Here is a 24,594-nt window from a genome sequence, read left to right as displayed (position 1 = left end):
CTTGTTTTCAAATGCTTAAATAAGTTAGTTCCAGAGAACCTAAGTAGATGCATTAGTAGACAAGAGGGCAATTGAGTAACCAGAAGTGTAACTGAGGGCAACTGCAGGGAACCACACCGCATGACTGCTTTTGCACAATCAGCATTCTCTGTAAAGGGTACCAAACTCTGGAGTAAACTACCAACTGAAATTAAACTAATTAAGGATACTAAAATGTTTAACTCAGAAGTCAAGAACTGGCTGAAATCTAATCAGGTCTTTATATTATCATAGCTAATCTTAAAATTGACTGATTACAGCATAAAATGTTGTGTTATGTGTGTACATTGTGTGATGCAATTGTGTTTAATGTAGGCTATTTTCTTTATTTCTGTACTTTTTATTAGCCTATACAAGTTATTATAGATAGTTAGAAATAGAATTTAAATTGTGAAGTGTAATTATGTTAACTGCACTGTCCCTATCAAATAAACTACTAAATAAATAAACAAACATGGATGATGCAATTCAGTGATGTACTCAGTTGCCTGGTCATGCAAGGCCTTTTATGTATAAGAATTGCATACAAGGCCAATTCTGAACTTTATTGGAAGCCAGTGTAAAGAGGCTAAGACAGGTGTAATGTGTGACGTATGCTTAGTTTTGGTCAACAATCTTGCCATTATTCAATATATCAACATCTATCAGAATCTATTAATCCTGCTAATATATTAAATATATCAAAATCTGTATCCACCAATGTTCAACTCTTTGAGAAATTGGTTAGTACAGAAACTGATGTAAACTCGTTACCCCACTGCAGCTGCAGTGTGAGGTGTAAGCTTGTGTAGGCTTTAAACAGCACTACGGTTTTCAATGGCTGTCAGTTTATCCCGACTGAGTGAATTTAACACAACACTAGAAAGGCCGTGGGCTAATGTAACTGGATGTTGAGATTTTAAATTTTACATTTCTCTTCTGGAAATGCTATGGTCTCACTCTTCCATGACTTGTCCTAAATATGGGCTTTAAAGGCCTTCAGAATTATATATATATATATATATATATATATATATATATATATATATATATATATAAAAACAACTTGAAAAGTAAGTACAGAAAAGTTTTGCAATGTTCTCCCTACAAAATACCACTACAGGGCATTGGTACCAAGGTGAACGTCTCTCTCTCCTCATCCACTGCTACTCAACACTTGAATGCATTTTTTCCATTGATCAAGTGAGTGCCATCAAAACTCCATGGAAATTAATTTCACACATATGATTACAGAATTTACACCAATGTTTGTGTTCCCAGACATGAAAGTGGGATATAATTGATGGTCGCATCTCCGCAGGTCTCAAAGACATCAGTGCTTGGATGTCTGTGCACCACCTCAAGCTCAATCTTGACAAGACGGAGCTACTCTTTCTCACAGGGAAAGATTGCCCTCTCACAGACCTCTCCATCGCCATTGACAACACCACTGTGTTGCCCTCTCAGACTGCCAAGAACCTCGGGGTGATCCAGGACAACCAGCTGTCCTGCTCTGCCTACATTGCAGCGACAAACCGCTCCTGTAGGTTCTCTCTCTACAACATCCACAAAATTCACCCGTTCCTTACGAGGGAAGCGGCAAAACACCTGGTCCAGGCTCTTGTCATCTCCCGCCTGGACTACTGCAATGTTCTCCTGGCCGGGCTACCCTCTGCCATCATATAACCTGCCTGGGGAGATTAGGTCAGCCATTTCAGTGTCTTCTTTTAAATCACTTTTAAAAACTCACTTTTACCGTCTGGCTTTTACTTGAACCTTTTACTAATGTGTTTATAACCTCTGATGTCTTACCTTTTTATGTAATTTTGCTTTTTATTGTTATGTCTTTTTATGTACTTATTGTTCTCTCTGGTTTGTAAAGCACTTTGTAACTGTGTTTTGATAAGTGCTATATAAATAAAGTTTATTATTATTATCAGACCTTTACAGCGCATTCAGAACGCTGCAGCCCGTCTGGTGTTCAACCAACCAAAAATCTCTCAGGTCACTCCCCTCTTCTGGTCACTTCACTGGCTTCCCATCTCTGCACGCATCAAATTCAAGACACTGGTACTCGCCTACAGAGCAGTACATCATACTGCCCCTCCCTATCTGCAATCTCTGGTCAGGTTCCAAACCTCGCCTCGTTCCCTCCGCTCCTCCACCCTTGCAGGTCGCCTCGCCCCTCCACCGCTACGTGGGCTCAGAAGTCGCTCATCCTGGTCGTGACTCTTCTCATCCCTGGCGCCACAATGGTGGACCGAGCTCCCCCCTTCTGTCAGAACGGCCAAATCATTGCCCATCTTTCGGCGGAGACTAAAGACACATCTCTTCAGGTTACACCTGGACCCCTCTTGAACTAACCTATCTTCTTACCCTTCTTTAAAAAAAAAAAAAAAAAGATGCACAGTTGGTTTCACTACTGTTGACAAAATGCACTTATTGTAAGTCGCTTCGGACAAAAGTGTCTGCTAAATGACATAATGTAATGTAATGTCTGTGGATGAACTGAAAGCATTCATCGCGCTTCTGTATTTCTGTGGAAATACAGATGCAGGTGGGATGGCGTATTGGCGCGGTCGGCTCCTGTTGGATGGTACAGCAGGCGGTCTGCAATTTATGTGTTCAAATCTTTTTTCGCTCTGTGTTCAAGACTTAAAACAAAGTGATCACAAGGAGAGGATGAATTATAAACAAAATTTATTGCATACAAATAATCTGTGCTACAAAAATAAAGAATCCAAACAATTAAATTTAGAACATGCTATGGCCTATTGAAACTTGTTTCAATAATGACCGCCGTCATTAGATTTCAATCATTGGTGAACAAAATCGAAATAAATCATGATAAACAAATCCATCCAAAAAGTCATCCAATCAAATTAAGTTTAAATTCCACCTTAATGAATCCATTCATCAATCAATGCTTTAGGACAACATTCCAACAGGTTTTAGTGTTAAACTTTAGGTCTACATACCAATGTTTTGTTTTGGCTTAGTTCCATTGTTCTGACACACAACCTCAAACAAGCCACACTTCAATGAGGTAAATCCACAGCAAGCTTTTTGACAATACTTAAGTAGGCCTAACAACAATGGTCAGTTCATTTTGATTTTGTGGGCAACAATAAACATCTGTTCTATTCTCTCGACAATTACATTAAATGTCTCAATCTGAAAGCAGTTGTTTCCATCCAACAGTCCCAGTGTGTCAGGCTTGGTCTCATTCTTGTCAGCGAAAGCTTTTTGCTTACTTTTACGCTTTGTGGCCATTTTGAAAGTCTGACTCACTCCTGGAATATCCAAAGTGGCTTTCAGAAATAACTCAAACTGGTTCTGAAAAGAAGCCAAAGTCACAGAGAGACTCGAGCAAACACACACACCGGTGAAGAGGTTGATATCACACCTTTGCAGCATTGCACTAAATGCTGCCTCCAGGTCATATAGTTTTATGCACAGTGCCTCTGCTTCATGTCTTGTCTCTCTCTTTTCTCCATCAGCAGCAAGCATCTCAAAAGCCTGTCCTATTTGGGAATAGTTATTCCACAGCGCTGTAGATGAGTCCGTTTGGCGACTCCAATGAGTACTGGATAGCCATTTGAGAGTCCACTGGGATTTCTGAGTTCCTGAACACCTTGGACCTGTGAGTTGACACACTGCAAAATGCATACAGTGACTGAACAAAGTCCAAGAAGTGTCCTGCATTTGGGCAGCTGTTTTCTATAGCACTCACTCCTAAATTAATGGAGTGTGCAGCACATGGGATGTAGCGAATAAGCAGGTTGTCTTTTTTAAGGTGGGCTTGAAGGCTATTATATCTCCCAGCCATATTGCTGGCATTGTCATATAACTAACCTTGACAATTTGACAAATCCCATCCCAAATCTTGTACCATGGATTTAACACAATCTGCAAGGCTCTCCCCTGTGTGACTAAAAATTGGCCGGAATCCCAAAAAACGCTCAACCACCCAACCCCACCTATTTAGGAACCTAAAAATAAACGTCAGCTGGTCTATGTGCGCCAAGTGCAGTATATTTGGCCTCTTTTAGCTCATTGGCTATTGTCTCTTTCACTTGTTCTTTCATCACCTCTATGAATTTGTTACAGATTGTTGACGACAAATAAGATGTACTGTACTGCCTCTCCCTTGTTGCTAATATTTTTGTATGTGTTCCGCCAGAGAAGCATCTTATTGGCTGATTAACTCAGATATATCCAGAGAGATGCCAATCTGTGGTGATCCCAATAACTCATTATCCCCCCTGAAAGCGAGACCTCTCTCAGAGATGAATTTGATCACAGACACTACACGCTTGTTGAACTCAGGCTGAACCCATGTTAGCTCCCTTTGCCCGTCGCAATAAAGACAGCATACAAACTACACACTCTTTGGAATGCTCTTCACCAGCACGCTCAAAACGTTTCCAGTCGCTAAAGAAACTCACAAAGGCATATTGCTAAGTGGAGAAGAGCTTGCAGGCAAAACAGTCCTGCAGTTGGGGAATATATCAGCCATTCATGCTTAATAATCTCTCCATTTGGTAGCGGAGGCCATTGGTGAGAGAACAGGTCTTTTACCTGCCACGCCTGCATCTTGGCGTGGCGCTGGGTAGGTCGCAGCTAGGTTCTGGAAGGCGGACGCCCCTCTATGATTACAGTATGTTGAGAACCTCCTGCGTGCTGCTGTTAACCGATCCCCATAGAGAGAGGTCTTTTTTCTGTCCCCATTCTCTCCCCAACCTCCTATATCTCATTGTCTTAATTCCTCACATACTCTATCCTACTTGTCTTTCATAGCAAACACAACAACTCTCATCCTACACTCGAAAACACCACTACACATACGCCCTCTAATATTATCACTTGACATACAACCATCTCTATGCAGCCCATCTCTAAACAACACAGAACATAACAACCTCAATCTCATCTAGCCCCCTGTAAACACTTCAGTCCTTTTATTCGTACATCAAACCAAAGACAATGCCCATGAAGCTAAGCTCATGGAACATTAGGGGCTCCAACAAAAGTCCTCAACCTACTCCAAAAACAAAGATCTGACATTTGGTTATTACAAGAAACCCACCTGACTGAAACACAAAAGATCTCAGCAAAATGAATTGGCCTAACACACTACGCCACATTAAACTCCAAAACACGTGAAGTCTCCATCCTAATCAGAAAAAAATTGACCCTACCTTAACAGCTCCTCCATTGCAGATCCAGAACGACATTATATTATCATACATGACAAAATTGACAAGACATGAACAACATAACCATAGCAATGGTCCCAAGAGAGATTTACCCTCTTTCTTCCATGCTGTATACTTAGAAATAGCTAACTCTCCTACAGGGTTGGGTTCCGTTAGCCGGTTCAATTTTGGAACCGGTTCCAAGCTGGTAAATTATCCGGATTCGTTAAGCTAACGAATCTCTTATTGAATCTTTTTTTTCTCCTCTCTCTTCTACAACTGCTGTCTGCAAGTGATGATGTGATACATCCCCAGTTTGTTTACTGGACTGACTGAACATGGCAGATTGCCTCAGACATTCAAAAGTGTGTAAAAGAGTGAGGCATTTTTGACCACTTGAGGACGAGTGTTCCGCTCAACCTGCCAGTGCAACCAGTTAATCTTCAGGTAAGTAGATGGATTTACCTACATAAACAGATTCGATACTGGATTCAGATTCGATAAAATCCTTTCGAACCCCAAACCTACTCTCCTAACTGCTGCATCATCTCAGGTGGTGACTTTAATTTAGTGGTAGATCCATACCTTAGGTGCGTTCCATTTGGCCACAATGACTCCTCGCTGACTCGGCATCAAAAAATGAGCCGCCATCATTAAGGATTTTCCAAAGACGCATGAAGGAGCCTTCATGTCTTCTCACCTCTGTCCTCCAATGAGACGGATACACAGGTGTTTCCTCAATATGGAAATAATGAGTGAAGATAATTCATGTGCCTGTATAGGCTAAGCCCAGCTCCATACCCTCAGAAATGTGTAGAAAAAATAGCAGATTAAATCCACAGTTGTAAGTGGCCTTGATGTATTTCTCATTCTGTCTCAAACTTTCTTGTGAATTGTGTTTTGTGTGGGTTGCCATTGAATCTCTCTTCAGGGAGAATACATTCTTACTAAACCTCATTAACAGCATTTCATTGTCTATTTTGCACATTATGTTCTTACAGCTACTGTAGATCTATGGTTATTTAGGGATATAAAAGAATAAAACTTTGGTTCATTGCTGGTGAGATAGCGTGAGTCAAATAGCCTACATGATCATTGCTTAACCCAAGTCACACAAAGCATAAAAGTTTGACAATGACGCACAGACACACATCAGCTTAATACATTTATTTTAGGTGTTCTACCTCTATGAGGCAGACAAAGCTCATTCGGGGCCAACATAGATGAATTACACATTAATCTGAACTTCGTGAAACATTTCTATGTGGATGAAACTAGACAGCTGTCATTCATGGAATGGATGGGGATATTGTGCGCCAGGGGCCTCAAACGGCACACTTCAAACGTCACTTCAAACTGATGCGTGCGAGGACGTTACAATTGACAGGACATGGTTCACTCACTCCCTCTCCTCCTCGCATCTTCTCCTCCTTTCCCCCGTGACCCTTCTCCAGGTAGTCGAGGAGGAGACGAGGAGAAATTGTTATCAAATGGAACGCACCTCTTGACTGATCCACTCTTACCGCGTTCCTTCAAACCATCCCAATAATCCCTCACGTTCAAACAATATGTGACATTATGGACTGGAAGATGTTTGTCAAACACAAAATCTACATTCGAAAATCTACAATCTAGTATTACACTTGCAACAGATGGCACCCCTGACCCACTATTCAAGTGGCGCTTCAATAATATACTGCTTAAAGACATACATCCTTCCTGGCACACCAGAAACAACAGACTGCAATCTGTGGGAAACAGTAAAGGTAATCATGAGGGGGAAAATAATAGCTTTCTCCTTGCAGACAAAGAAACTAAAGAATAAGAAATGTTGCAGAAGGAGATTAAGAGACCAAACTCCTTCAGAAACGAACCATGAAAATCTACTCAACGCCAGGTTCAAATGAAACACACTTTGAAAACTCACCATGACACAAAGTATTATAACAACACTTTGATTTAGGAGAAAAAAAGAGAACCTCTCAGGTAATATAACCCAAGACCCGTTGGAAATAAGCCAATTCACCAGATCATTTTATGCTGAATTATATACATCAAAACAATCCAAGCACTGAAGACATCAACTATTTTCTGAGAAGTGTCTCCCTCACAAAACATTGATTGATGTTGCACACAGTCATGAATAGGCCTAAATATTAGATAATTGATTAGGCCTATTCATGAATGTCCTTATTTGTGACTGGACAATCGAATTACGTGCTTGTTCTAGTTTATCTCATTCCTGTTTATCTTATTAACAATTGCTAAAACAAGTCATGTTGATACATTTGAAACTCAGGACCAAATTGTCGATTGAACATTTGCTTAACCTATCAACAGATTACTCAAACATGAAAAAACAACTTTTTGTCTGAGAGCCCCCCATTGCTCCCAGCACCATCAACTTACACACATACACACTCAAACTTACCTGTACACAGATGCTCTCAACATATAATCACCAATAGCAACCCCCCTCCCTTACCCCCCTCGACCCTCCCCACTGCAAGTTTCTCAGTGTGTTTTATCTGTCATGTTTCTACTATATGTTCATGTATGTATGTATGTATGTATGTATGTATGGATGGATGGATGCATCTATGTATGTTATCATGAGTAAAATGCACATTAAAGAAATAGTTACCCAAAAATGTATATTCTGCCATTATCTCCTCACCCTCATGCCAGTTGAAACACAGGTGAGGTTTGTTAGTCCACATAAGACACAGGGAGGTTGCCAGCACAATTATGTAGCAGCCTTCTCCAGTTGTCTTGTCGTAATTACAATGGAAGAGCAAAATTTCTGCATACTTAGGTCCATGCGAGTTTCTTTATAAAGAAAACAAAAACACAAAGAAAGATAAAGAGAGAGATGAAGAAACTTGCATGGACCTAAGTGTGCAGAAGTTTTGCTCTTCCACTCACTTTGTTGTTTTTTGACGTCTAGCACCTTCGCAAAAGATAACAGTCGAGTGTGCGATGATCTTCTTACAGAACTCATGTAATTACGGCAGATACTGTATTTCCACTTGGTGTTATGTTAACAGGGTATGATAGAATTTTTATTAACCTTCCCCCTAAAGTACTTTAAAGTACTGTATTACTCAGCTGGTTGTAAATAACTGAATGTTGACCACACAGTCACAACAGAAAATCTTGCGACCTTCAGTTGAATAATACCAAGTTGTGCACAAGAACTACTTCCATTTACTCGCTCCGAGGCACATTCCCAGGTCTCCTCTGATATTTCCCCTGCAAGTTCTTCTTCCCACTCTGCTTTAATCTTATCAAGGGATGTGGTCATCAGGGACACAGTAATATCATAGATAATTGAGGTAAAGCCTTTCAAATCGCATGGGGTCTCAAGGGTGTAATCAAGTCCTCATCTTGGTGGCATTTTAGGGAAGGTTGGATCAATAGACTTAATAAAATGACGTATCTGAAGGCAACGAAATACGCTGGAACAGGGAAGCTTAAATTCTTAAATCCTTGGATAAGTCATTAAAATGAGCAAAAGTTCCCTCAATATAAAGATCTTTAAATTTAGAAAGACCTAGCCTTTGCCATAGTGAGAAAGCAGAATCTAGTTTTGCTGGAGCAAAAAGATGATTGCTGCATATAGGTTCCTGAAATAAGAATATTCCTAAACCAAAATATGTTCTAAACTCGGACCAGTGCTCGGTTGCACAAAAACTCATTATGTTTTATACCTTAAGCTCTTAAACTCAATTGAGTTGCACCAACCCCACTTACCTCACCGCTCAGGGAATATCCTTAGATAAATCTGCAGATAAGAAAAGATCCTTAAGTCATCCTTATATTATTGCTGATGGGTTGCACAAAGCCCCTTAAGGGAATTTCCTTTCCTTAAATGTTAAGGTGCCTCCCATGGTCCCTTAAGTATTTATCCCATTTTTATATTGCTATTATTTTCAAATGAATTAATATTACAATCAAAGAACATGATGTTCTATGTGTAGGAGGCTTCAGGCTGTAGCTAGATAGCCAAATATGCTTCCAGCTTTCTTTTCACTAAGCTAACAGCTTGTGCAATGCATTTTCCCATTAGCTAGCTTGCAGCAAGTCCGTTTTCAAGTACACAAAAATGCTAAATAATCTGGATGAAATAAGTATCTATGACATGGTTTGGTGTCACAGGAATGTACACTTTGATGAAATTGCAAGGGAAGTTGTTGAGTTGAGTTTTGTAGATGTTGCATAATTAGCGATCTCTGCCTCTGGGGATCGCGCATGATGTACAACTTACAACAGTAACAACAACAATACAACAGTGAGCGGTTGCCATGATAACGAGGGACCCAACTGCAGTGTTACAGCTAAAACCACTGTAAAACACTAAATACCAGCCCTAAGCTGAAGAGAACATTTTAGGGGCTTTATGCAACACTCCTAAAGAAATCCCTCAGGGAATTATTTGCCTAAAGGGATAAACTTGGATATCTAAGGTTTTTCATGCAACTGGGCACAGGTCTTCAGAGTGGAAACAACTATGGGATTACTAGTGTGATGTGATGTAGAGAGAGGTAGCTGGGCGGTGATTAAGGCCAGGAACGATGAGATGCAGGATCTAGCCTCTGTTTGACACCAGTCTGTTTCCAGGGATTGGGTCCAATAAACAATTTTTTGTACATAAGCATACCTGTAACAGTACATAAGACTTGGAAGAGCCAGCCCACCTTGGTTTCTGTGCCTTTGGAGGAGTTATTTCCTTATTCTGGGGTGCCTTCCATTCCATATAAAAGATGATAGTGGAGAGGACAAAACATTTTGAGAGTAAGTGTGTGCTTCCATTCTGCTCAGTTCTTCTGTCACTTTAGGGAGCAGAGGTAGTGGCACTCAGCAAGCTGACAGCATAGCTGGTGACAGTGTAGGGTTGAGCCCCTTCTTTGAGGCAAATCTGGACTGGCTCTGTCTTTAAAGTGATGTTGAACTTTGGTAGTACCTTGGGCTGTGTAGCTTCCTGGCCATGATAAAACCCCAAAATCAGTGGTTCTCAGTTGCTCTGGTAGAGATGATTGCGTTTTTTTCTCTCTCTCCAAAACAGATTTTTGGAACAAAGAAACTGATAGCAACTGATAACAGAGAATTGCCTGGAGGAAAAAAGACTGTATAACTTTAATAATTTGATCATCAAAATATAAGTTTGGATCAAAAATCACTCCCAGGTTCCTAGCAGCAGGCAGTGCTGGGGAACGTTACTCTTGAAACTAACTATAGTTACTTGACTTCATTACTTGCCCTAAATAGTAACTAGTCAGTCTTTATTAAAAGTAACTAATTTCAGTGCTTTCAAATTACCCACTTAAAAACATGCCTTTAAAATCTGTCTTCTGGTGGTGTCTTTCACTTTTCAAAAGAAAAATTGATACTTTCTACTCACTACATTTTAAAAACAGACTTGTTACTCTCGGGGAAATCAACAGATTATTATTTTTTTCCCCCCGATCAAGTGCCAAATGTGATTGGCTGCTTGTTCACCAAAGTGACACCAAAAAGGAGGGAAAGGGACAGAGAGAGAGAAGCAACATGAAGAAGAGAGAAGCAACAGGTGGAGCAGTGACAGGGACGTCTCCCTGCCACTCCTTTAGTTAGGTCCCCACCTTTGATCATTCCTTGTGAGCCAACACCAGAAGCTTATTTTTTCTGCCTCTTCGGCCAACTCCTTGATGGTCTTCCTCAGCTTTTCTGCCTCCCACGCCCCGGTCCCTGAGTAGACACATCCTACCTCCACAGGGTAGATGATGTACTTCCAACCAGCATCCCTGCACTCAGCAGTCAACTGTTAGTACTTGCTCCTTTTCCTCTATCCCTTCTTCCTATGGGATGGTTAACTCAGATGAGGAGTGCTGTCTTGGTGGGAAAGGACCATACTACTACATCAGGCTGGAGTGATGTGGTAGTGATCTAGATAGGAAACATATCAAGGTCAACCCTCAAAGCAATTGTTTCCAGAAGCAAAATAAAGCTTACATAGAGATGATTTTAACATTTCTATTGACTGATTTCAACACCAAAAGTAAGGAATTTAATTACTGCCTAAGGATTGACTACAACACAGATTACGCAGTTTTTAAAAGCATGTGACTACATAGTTTAACCATAGCAACCAATACTGACTAAAATTTCAAATTACAATTAATTGTACCTGTGACTTGTACCTGTAACTACTACACTTTCAGTGGGCCTCCCTTTCACACAGAAAAATATCCGCAGTCGTAATGGTCCATAAACCTGACTCAGGAGGTTTCAGAGCAAATACATTCAACAAACACCAACAACATTTCACCCACTTACAGCTGAGTTACCTGTGTGTATGAAAATACACTATAAATGAAGCACAGGTGACACAAAACATAATGAATAAATAACTATACTTCTTGTCTTGTGTTAAACATTTGTGTGGCATCACGTGTAGATTTTAGTAGATATATGTACTTAACTGTTAATCTGGCAAAAAAGTACATCTAATATTTGCGTAAAAAGGGAATTTATGAAGCTAACAGTTTATTTAATATATTTACAAAGAAACATAAACATTGATGGCCACACACATTATTGATATTGTTTATCATAGTGCTACATGCCAAAATTGTTTGATTGTACAACAAATAGCTTTTATTTGAACTGTCAGCATTACATTTATTCATGTCTATTTGACTAATTCTCATGTACCATTGTTGTGATTGTTATATTCAAATGTGCTGTTATTTACTGCTTTACTGTAATATTACATGACATGTATATATATATATATATATATATATCATTTGTTTTTTGTCTTTTTATATCTTTCTGTGTTACTACAGATTACCATACTATTGATTACTATAACAGATAACCATACAAACTGCCAGGAGACAATGGACTCTAGACTCGTTTCATCGGGCAAGATGCTGGTCTATACTGTGTTTGTTTTGGGGGATACAACAAACAGTATTGATTTGACTGTCTGGGGAAACAAAACTGTGTTAATGAATGGTACACTTCTCAAAATGTCTCAGTGCGGGACTTGAATGGAAAAAGAGGACTCAGCATGACAGTGGACACCTCTGTGTTACCAGCTTGGCGGTCAATATGTGACTGCACCAGAGGAGTCACCAGAAATAATTTGTGGAGAAATTGTGGGGGCAGAAGTGAAAAGACAATTTTTGTGTGTTTGCAGAGCTCCAGTACCAGCATACAACAGTGAATCATTGAGCTACAAGTGCGGAAAATGCAACCAAAGACATAAATGCAAAATGCTCAACACGGTGACCTCTGCACAGATTGCACTCCATAACAGCAATGCAACAGATATTTTGTTCAAGCCTAATGAACTCCTACTAAACACTGTCCTTCATAATCAGCGGCAGTTGGAGGAAGCAGTCCTAATGTTGGATACTGTCAAATGGACAAGTCAAATCTATTAAGCAGGTGCATGAGGATCAAAGTGAAGAGGGAAAAGGCTCATTCAAAGAGGAACTGAGGTTTGGGGACGACCACAGCACCAATACTTTGGAAAAAACTGCACAACCACCACCAGGAAATGTGAACATCATGCCCCCGGCAGTGTTAGAAAACACAACTGCCACCCACACCACCACAAAACATACACTTACATTTCCCACAGAGACATTTCATCACAAGAAAACACAAAGGAAAAGCAAAAAGCAAAACTGCAGTTCCACAAGAAACACAGCCAGATGAAGAATAGATACACCCAGATGGTCAAAGAGCGATGAACAAACTCAAAGAAACTGATTGAAAGTTAAATGGTGACAGAGACAATGTGAGTTTGGATGAAGGATATATGTAATTTTGGTTTGTTTCTTTATTTTAAGACTTTTCCCTTGTGCACTCTCAACTGTGGAGTCCCTGGATGTCGACGACAACACCACAACCAACACACAAACCTCCAGCATCACACATGGTGGAGCTAAGGTTAAAAGCTCTAGGACCCACACACAGGCTTGCATTACCTACATACATTAACACTTCATTATGTTTACAAAACACACAACAAAACAGTCACACAATCTCTTAAGTTGTACTGCTCTGACACCCAAACTCACTGAGTTTTGTTGATTTGACATTTAGAGAGGTTTGCATTATAGAAATGTCAATGTGAACAATTGTGGACATTTGTTTTTGAAAATAGTTCATTAAGTAACCATTGACATCACACTGTAATGTTTTGTTGATACTACAATACACAAGGTGAGACATACACAATTGATTCAGTTCAACTCCTTGTGTTATAATAACATGATGGACAGTTGGAATGGCAACCCAGTCACTGTAACTTTATATGAAACTGATGTATATACACCTACACACAAACCTATATACACATTGACTTGATGAAAAAAAAACATTCACACAAACATTAAGAATTTTTAATTGTATTGAACTGACACCAACACATTAAAAAAGAATGTTTCTTTGTGACTTAGTAGAGTTTGCACTGTAAAAAGTCCTATCTCCTGTAATTTTCAACCTAGCAGTCAGATAGGTTCGCTCTTATTTGCAGGATCGGAAGCAAATGGTGGATGTTGGTGAGACTTTGTCCCAACCTTGTGGGGTCCACTCTTGGTCTCAGCTGAGACAGTCTTCACTACAACACTGCTTCTCAGTAACTAAATGATTTGATATTATGGCATCATCCTGAGATTGAGATGCAGGTGTGTTTGTCTTAATGTGTTAATTTAAGGTGTCTGTTCTATGTTTCTGTGTGTTTTGTCTGCTGTAGTGTGTTGTGGGTTTGTAACAATGACCAGTAGCAAGGACCCCAAAGCAGAAGCACATAGGGGCACAGAGTGGAAGCAAAAACGTCTTTACTGAAGACAAACTCAAAAATTCAACAGTCCTTGAATGCAATGAAAAACAACCAGGCACAAGCTGGGCAAAAACTCAAACAGAAAGAACAAGATAACAAAACTAGAGAAGCAAAAACAAAGTCTAGAGGCTCAGGAGAATGGCTGCGTCTTGTGGTGAGCAAAACTCAAGACCAAGCACTGGAAGAAAGTGGAGAGAGGTTTAAATAGGCTCATAAATAGGTGCACTGAATCATCCATAATGAGCCTCAATCACCAGACCGCTCCAGACCTATTGCTCCTCCTAGAGGGGCAGGGCCCAGAGTTTCTACCCATGACAGGTTTATGCCTTGCTGTATCCAAATTTCCCTTTTGGGACTAAGTAATAAAGTCTGAAACTCTTGGACTTGAACTTGGTACCAGAGTAAAGTTAGCTTGATATTGGAAATTAGGTATTCGGTGGATATTCGCTTTTTCAACTTAGTTAAGTTAGGAAATCCCACTGATGAAAATACTTGTGATTACTGGAGGATGGAAACTTAATTTCTCATATTAACTAGTGGTCTGAAACCAAATTACCTCTCATCTTTTTTTTCTATTTTTGTGATAATACAGACAAAACAAACTAATTAACCAAAATGAGAGGCTGATATCTATCTCGTGCACTTGAATTAATCAAAATGAAGACACAAGGTCTAACTCCCACTAACTCCCCACTCCCAGCCTCCGTATTCCCATTCCTCTCAAAAATATCTCAAAAAATCCCAGCAGCTTACTAACTTCCTCAATTCAAACAATATCTCAACCTCCTCAAATGTGGCTTGGGACCTCAGTGCAGTGAAACAGCTCTAATCGAAGTAACAAATGAGCCGCTGTTAACCATGGACCAGCGTTTTCTATTGGTCCCCATTCCCCTGGACTCAAATGCAGCCATCAATACTGTTGATCATGTCATCTTCTGGACCATTTAGAAAATCATGTTGGGCATCCACAGCATGGCTCGTAACTGGTTTCGCTCATGCCTGACTACCAGATCCTAATGTCTTGTTCTAAGGTCTATTTTGGTGTCCCCCAGGAGTCAATTCTAGGTCCTCTCTTTTTCTAACTCTTCATGCTCCCCCTTGGTAATATCATCTGTAAATACAGCATTCTCCTCTACACCCAGGAGATGATATTCAACTTTACAATGACCATCAAAGATCTAATTTATAACACCCCTCACTATATTTCTATAGCTGTACAGTTACCCTCAAGGATTCTGTTAAAAAATATTGGTGTTACTGATTCAGACCTCGCCCTTGACAATCACATCCAAAACAACAGAACTTCCCCTTAGAAAAATCTCCAGGATGTAGGCATTCCCTCTTCTTTACTGAGGTAGAAAAACTGATCCCCAGTTTTGTCTCCTCCAGAATTAGCTACTGCATTGCATTACTCTCCAGCTGCCCCAATTCAACACTCCAATAACATCCTACTTATTCAAAACTCAGATCCCTGACTGCTCATGCAAACCAGAAAACATGAGCATATCACCCTGGTCTTCATTTGTTTTCACAGGCTCCATGTAAATGCACATACTGACTATAAAGTTCTACTACTAATTTAGAGGGCATCACATGGACTTTGGCCTCAATATATCACTGATTTGCTCACTCTCTACAAACCTGTCCATATTCTCTGCTCACAAGACACAGGACTGTCATTCCACGCATTAAGTCAGGACTCATGACCAATTTATTCAGCATAGCCTACAGCCTACCTTAATTCTCAGCTGCTGTCTGTCATCCACTTAGTTCTCCTGCAGACTGCGCTGCTATTGCCTGGTATTGTTGTATCCTCTCTCACACTTGAGTGGGCACACATAAGCACTCACACACACACACACACACACACACACACAAGCTCTTTGAGTTTGTAATGTTCAGTACTTATTCCGTCTCTTGTTTTTTTATCATTCTTTAAATTTGTTTGTCCTTTGTTTTCTGTAAAGCATTTTGTAACAATACTCTTTGCCTAAAAGCACCCTATCCATGACTTGCAGTGACATCGGTTGTTTTGTTGACACTGCCATATTGGCTCCCAAACAGCGTTCCATTATAACCACAGAGTATACAGCAAGCGGTCGTGAACAAGCAAACATCTCACCTGACTTCAGGAGAAAAGGGAAGATATTTGAAAAAGACTGAAGTCCTTGGAGGATGTGACCCTTACTCTCTGTGTACAAAAGTGCCAATGTATTTTGGTATTTCTCTTCAGGGTGGGTGAACTATCTAAATGTACTTCATCTTCAGGAGAAAAAGTTGTTTTTGAATATCGGGCAGGTAAGATAATGGTATGTTTATAAATTGTTTCTACTATGTCTCTCTTTTGTCACAATCAATTGCACAACATGGCTGCATTTTAATTGGTACTTGGTAATTTAAGTGTGTAATTTTATAAAATAGCCATGGTAGGCCCTTTCTCGCACTAACTGAATATTTGTGTTGGGAGTCAAATTGGGAGTCAATATGGAGGCGTCAACAGAACAGTGATGTCACTGCAAGTCACAAATAAATAAACTTGACTTGAGTTGTGCTGTTCTAGGTGCAGAACTCATGGTTATTATATCTTAAAGCCAACACACACACACACACACACACACACACACACACACACACACACAGTAGTGTAGTGCATCATGCTTTCAAACTGTAATGCTCTTGATAGTGATAAGGCACTCATGGTAATAGAGGGCAATTTTTTCCATTTAATTTCCTATTCACCTCCTAGTTATTAAAATACATGTTTTATATAATCAGATTGGAGAGTAAACTTAATTAGCAGTGCTTAGTTCATTTTAGGTTCTTTAACAGTGCCATTTAATGGCTCAGTGGCAATGTGAATGTCATTTCATGGCTCAATGGCAATGTGAATGTTAAGTAAGCCCACATCCATTAGTTAGGTGTCTATGGTGAGGGAGGGGAGTTAAAAGCTTGTGTTTAAAAGACAGCTTGTTTTAATAGCTGTGTTGTCGCTTCAGACAAGCTACTAAAGAACTGATAAACATACAGTAGGGAGTTGAAACACTTAAAAACTGGGTTATACTGTACACATGCACACGTGCCCACCATGTGCACATGCTCACATCTTGCACCGCACAAACAAAAATTCTCTCTCTCTCTCTCTCTCTCTCTCTCTCTCTCTCTCTCTCTCTCACACACACACACATTTTTATCAAACCGTTTTTGCAGATATTTATGATAGGTGTATTATTGTAGGTGTACCTTGATGACTGATAACTAAAATGGGGTAACAGAAGAACATAAACACATACACACACACACACACACACACACACACACACACACACACAGAGAAAAGCCTTTAGGACAATCTCTTGAACATCCTGCTTGCAGCTTTTACAGGTATTTGTTGAGGTGTAGATGACTGATAGTGGGACATCTGATATAGCCTGTGTATAGATTTTCTTACTCTTTGGAAAGAAAAAGGTTGCTATTAATGCATCTCTGATGTAGTGATAAAGGTTTCTCGGCACAAACAACACAGCAGTGGATATAACAGAGAGTAATAAAGGACAACCTTTTAACTCTGATGCCCTGACTTATACGTAATGTGCAATCAAAGTCAGTGCAGCCACTGCATATTTCTAAAACCATTTTGCAGACAAGTGTCATCACTAGAGACATACAGTATGTGTGGCATTCTGTTATCCTAACCACAGAATTGTTCCTTGACTGAGAAAGACAGACTTAACAGAGAAACAAAAACATCCTTTTTTGTAATGAAAATGGAGAGCAAATGAAAATATAATTTTTCAACAAGTGACAATTGCAAAGTTATTGGTAGAATGTCTGGAACCATTTAAATGCTTGACTCCAATTTTTGTTGGCATTTCTCAATGTGATGAATCTAATTTTGTTGCACGATATTAACACCATCGAAAATGGTGAATTATACATGTCTTTTGGATTTGTATAATTTGTATGGAAGGAAGTTTCTTTCTCTGTCTCTCTCTTGCTCTCCCTCACTCTCTCATCCTCTATAGGGAGGGAGTGTCAACCAGCCATCTGCTGGTTGCCTTAAACAAAAAAAAAAACAATCACCATCCATTTTCTCATAGGGGAATTTTTAATGATTGATTATAAATTAGTAACAGCTTGAACTTTCATATATCAGACATTTTGCCACGGCACATCGGCTATGAATGAGATGAAACAAGTTTTCTTCAGATACATGTACAAAAGAACTACAGCCAACAGCCTTGCTACTGCACTGTATGATTGCATCACATCTCTAAAACGAGAGAGAGCACTCAAGATGCCGCTGTACATGCCCTGACTCATACACGTTTTCACCATGCTGGATGCTTTTTTGATCAATTTTTTTGATCAAGTATTTCACAAGCCAGCTAATGGATATAGGCATCTTTGCCAATCGAAATTTGTAAATGTCCCACTGCTGGAGCTCGCTGGAGTGGAATGTGGCAGTGACATTATCGGCGCAACAGGCTTTGTAGTCTGTTAAAATCTCAGTGAAAACTATAGTATTGCTTTTGAATGCCACCAGACCATTTGAAACACTGAGATAACAATCAGTCTCACAGGAAATAGAGGGGTAATCGCACCACAGAGGTGTAATCGCACCTCATGTTGTGTAACGTGAAATGTGCAAACCATCCAGTTAATTTTCATGGGCTTTTTAACTCAAACAGCAGGGAGTGACATGAGGACTTTCCCTCCCTATAGCCCTTATAAATAACTTAAGGTATTTAAGGTAAAGAGATTAGGGTTGGAGTTAAATTTAGGGGTTACAGTCAAAGTTGTAGGGGTTATTATTAGCATTAAATTAAGGTTATATTCAGTAGGTGTCAATGATTATTTATATCAGTTGCGTTCCCCACAATGATATAAAAGAAGCACCTCAATCACATGCAGAACATGCATGTGATTGAGGCCTTACCTTACCTGCATTTCCTTGAAAAATCTTTCTCTTTGTCCTTCTGGCAACTATGAGAAGAGAAGCGGTCTCCATAGCAACTCTGTATAGTAGCTGTCTGTAATATAGACGTAATCTGGAATCAAAGTACAGCACCACCTGCTGTGCCGAGAACTGTTTTTTGTATTTATTTCACAAATTTGATGACATTTTATCACTTTCTAAATGATTAATGGTTTTTTGACAGAAGGATTTACCGTGTGTCTCATCTGAAAATATATTCCCATTATTGATAAAGTCAAACAGTAACAGATTGGTCAAACAGATTGGGGGTTTAAAATTACATTTAAGATGAATGTACGTTGAAATGAACTGTACTATATGCAGAGGCACTGAATTTTGAAATCCACCGTGACTATCAACACTATCAATAATCCCCTAGCAACTGAGTGGATCTGCACAATCTGTCCCTACTCTATATTCATCTTAGAGGACTGACTGTCTCAGTGATTCACTCAGACAATATCCTGTAGACTTGTGACTTGTTCTAAAGCTGTTACCAAGAATATCTGTTTTGTTTTATAAAGTCTATGCTGAATAAAACCTAATTCATATTATCTTTTTTTACGAGATACTGTGCAGAGTCTAGCCATTATAAAATCAATCAGAGACCTAATCAAGACTCAAAGACCAATTTCAAAGTTCGACAAAGTAATGTTCACTTTGTGGCTGTTGTCCCTGACAGTCTGGAGACAGGTATTGATGATGGCTGCATGTCTTGTCTTTCATTTGAAGAATGTCGCAAGAGAGAGAGAGAGAGAGAGAGAGAGAGAGAGAGAGAGAGAGAGAGAGAGAGAGAGATGAATAAGGAAAGAAAGAAAGAAAGAGAGGGGGAGGCATACGTGTAAACAGAGACAGAGAGCAGACAGCTCAGAGGAGGGCACTCTCTCTGCAGCATTCTGCAGCATTCTGTTAGAAAGGTCACTTGTGCTTTCAGATAAATAAAACAACACCTGCCTCTTAGGTCAGCTGCCGGCTCCTCGCCAATTCCTGCAGAGAGATGGGGGTTCTCAAGTGCCGAGCACAGGAGCAACCTGGAGCCGCCTCAGGCTGGCCATTATACTTTTTATATATAATAGAACGGAGTAAAGGACACACTTTTAATTTAATCTTGTGATACCCAGTAAGAAATGCAATGCTTGCTCTTTCAGTGCACATATGTCACCAAACCTATCACAAAATTCTTCAGAAAGACTTAGCTCCTAGATGACATGCACTACAGCAACCTGCAGCAGCCTCAAGTAGACACTCTTTATAGTTACAGTGCACTTCCTAAGTAAACCTGATTGCTTTCCAATACCTCAGCCTCGCACTGAGTTTTGATGTTTATGTATTTTATATGGTGATTTTCATAGCACAGAAGCAGGAGAAAGGCCTGGCCAAGAGAGACTGCTTACAGGCAAGACTACTCCATAGGTACAGTTAGCTTAGCTATTGGCCTTTATGCACGGTGCTTTGCAATGTTTGTCCTTGGTAGGCCTCCGTAGTGCAGTGGGCATATATGTTTTTTTGGGGGAGAGACAGGGAGGGAGCAGTGGATTTGCTGTGCATTTATTTACAAATGCGTTTCTGTCATCCTCATGTGGTCAGACAATTATTCGTAGTGCAGCTTTAAATCAAATCAGATTAATGGCCACTGTGTGACCACTATTACTATCAGGCGTCTCTGATGAAGACTCTACTACCTTGTCCAAATAAAGGCTTTTAGACTTTGTATAATGGGCAGAATGGCTTTGACTTTATTTTGAATGACTCCAATTCATAGAGGATAATACGTTTTTACTAGGTAGAATAACAAATTTTTCTTCAACTGAGGTTGATCTTACCTGACTTTTCTAAAGAGCATATGCAGATATCAATCCTACAAAGAAGATCCAAGCAGCTCTTCAGTTTTGTTTCATGTATAGTGGCCATTTCTTCATAATGTACATTTTTCTCATCTATTTGTTTGCCACTATATTCATTTAACTGTTACTCTTTGGTATAATCTATTAGACTTCTGTCATTTTTATCAGTCCTTTTTAGTTTTAGTACAACTAATCTCTCAAGCAATTCAGCTGTTACTGCCTTCTGTTAGAGTGGTAAACCATCCTAGTGAAGGAGGAGAGATGCTCAAGTGGAGCAGATGATGGCAAAGCAGTATTAAATCTCACAAAAGGAGTTTGATCAGCGGATAAGACCCAGTAAGGCTAGGTCCCTCCAGAAAGTGAAGGGTTTCCGACTGCTTTGCTGTGGCTTGGCAACGCACCTAATCCCACCTGGCTCTCATTTCCTCCTGCTGTTGATGTCAGAGACAGAGGATGTCAGAGGCATTTAGAGAAACACAGTCTTCATAATGAAATATTCCCATTATAATCGTTGTTACGCCCGGCCTAGGGGAAAACCGGGCATAGCACAAAAGGTGACTCCCCTTCTTCCCCACTCCCAAGGATGACCAGTGCCACAGCAGGTGCAGTCCAAACAGAATTGATTTATTTAACAATTCTTCAATACGGCAACAAAAACGTCGGGGGGAGCACAGCCAAAATAACAAACATAACGATCTATGATGAATGATAACTAACTTACCTAACTTAAGCAAAAGAAAACAAAAGTACAAGCAGCTTACCTGCCTCCCTAACATAAACAGGAGAAAAGAAAACAAAGGAAAAGGCTTCTCACCCCTACGGCTACCGGGACTGCTCTTTCAGAAGTTATTTACATAATTAACAACAAAGTCAATCTACAACACTAGGTCAATACAGCATTCATTTGGTAAGACACAGCACTGTCTGGTTGGGAGCCAGGAAGGAGAAGGAGTGAGCCGGCATCAGTCTCCCGTCCAATCACCAGCCGCCACCTGCAACTCAACATACTGGGGAGAACACACAAATGGGGTGAACACCACCACCCTCAGGCAGGGAGGGAGAAACAACACAAATACACACTCAAATACAAATTATGACCCAGGGTCATAACAATCGTAAAATGTTTTTAAAATTACACAAAATGCTACTAATGTGCAGTTTCTGTTGACATCTGACTAGATTCAATTGGTCTTTAATTCAGTTATTCCTTTCTGTAGTCATCCTCAGACCTGCCAACCTTGGAGAAGGTTTTGGAGCATCACCTTGAGCGCACACATATAGTGCCTGCTGAATTTTTTTCAGGTAATTTACATGTCTGCTGGAAAAGCTAACAGTACATTTTGGAGACATCAAAAATCTTGTGGGCATTCACCTGAAATAAATGTTGAACCAAAGTTTAATGAATTAAATAATATGAACAAATAATTGAATAATTAATGGACAAACTAACAATGCAACTAACAGTGCAATGCATAGAACAAAGGCCTAACTACGTCAGTTTTAGGTTGTAACTTGGCTCTTCTGAGCAAGGTGTCACTATAACCCTGCTTTGTTTTTTCTGCTTGAGTGATCTCTGTCTGCGTTATTAGAGTCCAATATGATTCGCTACTCTCATTTCTACTCTGACTATGGCTGGTTGCCTGCAGAAATATAAGCCTTGCTGTGCATTAATTCAGGGAGTCTAGCCTATCATTCAAACACTTCAAACAAACCACACATATTTACAGCACAGCTAATGTGAGATATCTGTGACACACCAAAAACATGTTAGCTAACTTCTGACACCTTCCTGAACCCCTTAAGTGCATTCTCTTGTTGGAAAGTTGGGACCTTAGTAGTGAATTTATAATCTCGTTCTTCAACATCCCCACGTTTGCCTTGGCACAGCAGCTCAGATACAGACCTTTCTACCAGCGAGCAATAGAGTCAAAGAGAGTGAGAGAGTTTGAAGAGGGGGTAGGAGGGAGTGGAAAGGGGCAACATCAAAATCAAGTGAGCTGGTTGGCTGGGGAATTGATACAATTTTTTAGCAGTTAGGTTAAAAACAATCAGCCTCTTTGGTGTATTTTAGAGTAACAACTTGTTCCATTATGATGTCAAAATGTGGAGCTGCTGCGCAAAATATGTACAGGTTGGCAGGTCTTTTCTGACACAAGGCCAAGTTCTTCAACTGCATGCAAAATGAGCTGATGAATCCTCTGCTTCTCTCCTATCAATTATGGCGGCAACCAGCCAATCATCTTTAAAAAAAGGATGGGTTGCTGTAGCCAGGATGGCCTCATTGGCATCAGTCTTCAATTGTAAAAAGCTACTAAACGTCTTCTCAATGACAGCTATACTGGCTTGCAAGCGCTGTGAGCAGTACCGCAGGTTTGAGGCTTCAAAGTTTAGACCGAACAGCAAATAGGGTTGATAGGTGCTCATGATACTAGTGTGAGGTTTGACCTTGTAGACGATCGATGTGCAGAGGCAATGGGTTTCAGAACTTTGCACTATTCTTCCAGAAACTCTAACTGAAGCTTTTTGAAAGGAGGGAGCCATGATCTCTGGAAGTTTCTCTTAGGACTATCAGTTGATTCAAGCAGTTAAAGGTGAGCTCCACCGACAAATGCACGGTGTCACGAGTTGCCGGGTGGTCAAGTCATGGAGTGTTTCGGCTAATTTTGGTCTGCTGAAAGCATTCCACAGAGTAAAACATTTTGCAGTTGAGGCATGATTTAACCTGGAGAGAGTGGGGTTGTTTTTCATGTCTTTCTTGGTGTCAATAGTGGAGACCAAGCTCAGTGTGTGGGTGGCACACCTGAGGAGATTTGGCAGAATAATAAACTACCTGGGATACATCCTCTCCCTCTGGATTTATGGTAATCGTGATCCTGTGTAACAACATCGATGTTGAACTCTTCAAATGCCTTTGTGAAGTTAGCTGTATTGTCAGTTACAGTAGCAACAACAGATTAGTTTGTCAGACCATATTCACCAGGGATTTCCTCTAAAAGCCGAGCAATGCGTTCATAAGTGTGTGGACTGGGGAAATGTCTGAAAGAAATATCAGGTGATTCCTACTCTAAGGCAGATGTATTCCACTTTGTTGATCCATGGTTTGTTTTGTAGTGCTTCTTCGCATTGTATTCTTTCAGAACTGCTACACATTCATTGCATAGCAAATGCACAGGCAATGCTGATCACAGTTGGTAAAGTTATACTGAGTCAGTTCACTTTGCAAAGCAGACTTGACTGAATGAATGACAGTTAAGACAGAGAGTATTATAGCAGTGAGCAGGCTTGATCTTTTTAAGTGAATAGTAGTCCAAAATTTAAAAAAGAAATGGCTGCAGTGAAGTTTAATTATTTTTTTTTTAATCCTTATTTAATTTAATTATTCATGACCAAAACCTTACCTAACACTAACCCTAACACTAACTTTAACCAGTATTGTTTTAGTTACCATTGTTACATAATCTAATTCATGGTGATGGAATGTAATGTTCACATAATTCATATTCACAACATGTAATCAGTATTTCAGAGTTCTCATGCTCATTTTATGAAATTGCATTACAAATGGATTTTGTATTGGTTTTTAGCCTAATAAGTGTGCAAGGTGGATGTCTGTGCCACTTGTCTTGTCTTGACAACATATTCATCATTGTGATATATCCAGATTAAGCATACAAAATGTGAATTGTTTTTTTTCATTCAAATACACTTTTTATTAAAATACAG

General features: G+C 39.9%; 1 pseudogene; it reads left to right on the top strand.

The window, feature by feature from the left end:
- Positions 1-2,376, top strand: part of LOC144539852 (uncharacterized) — a 79,213-nt pseudogene extending 76,837 nt beyond the window's left edge.
- Positions 2,377-24,594: the final 22,218 nt, after the last annotated feature.

This window comes from Centroberyx gerrardi, chromosome 2, assembly GCF_048128805.1.
Source record: "Centroberyx gerrardi isolate f3 chromosome 2, fCenGer3.hap1.cur.20231027, whole genome shotgun sequence".
Classification (NCBI taxonomy): Eukaryota; Metazoa; Chordata; class Actinopteri; order Beryciformes; family Berycidae; genus Centroberyx; species Centroberyx gerrardi.
The sequence above is the reverse complement of the archived record's forward strand: the minus strand, read 5'-3'. Positions and strand labels throughout refer to the sequence as shown.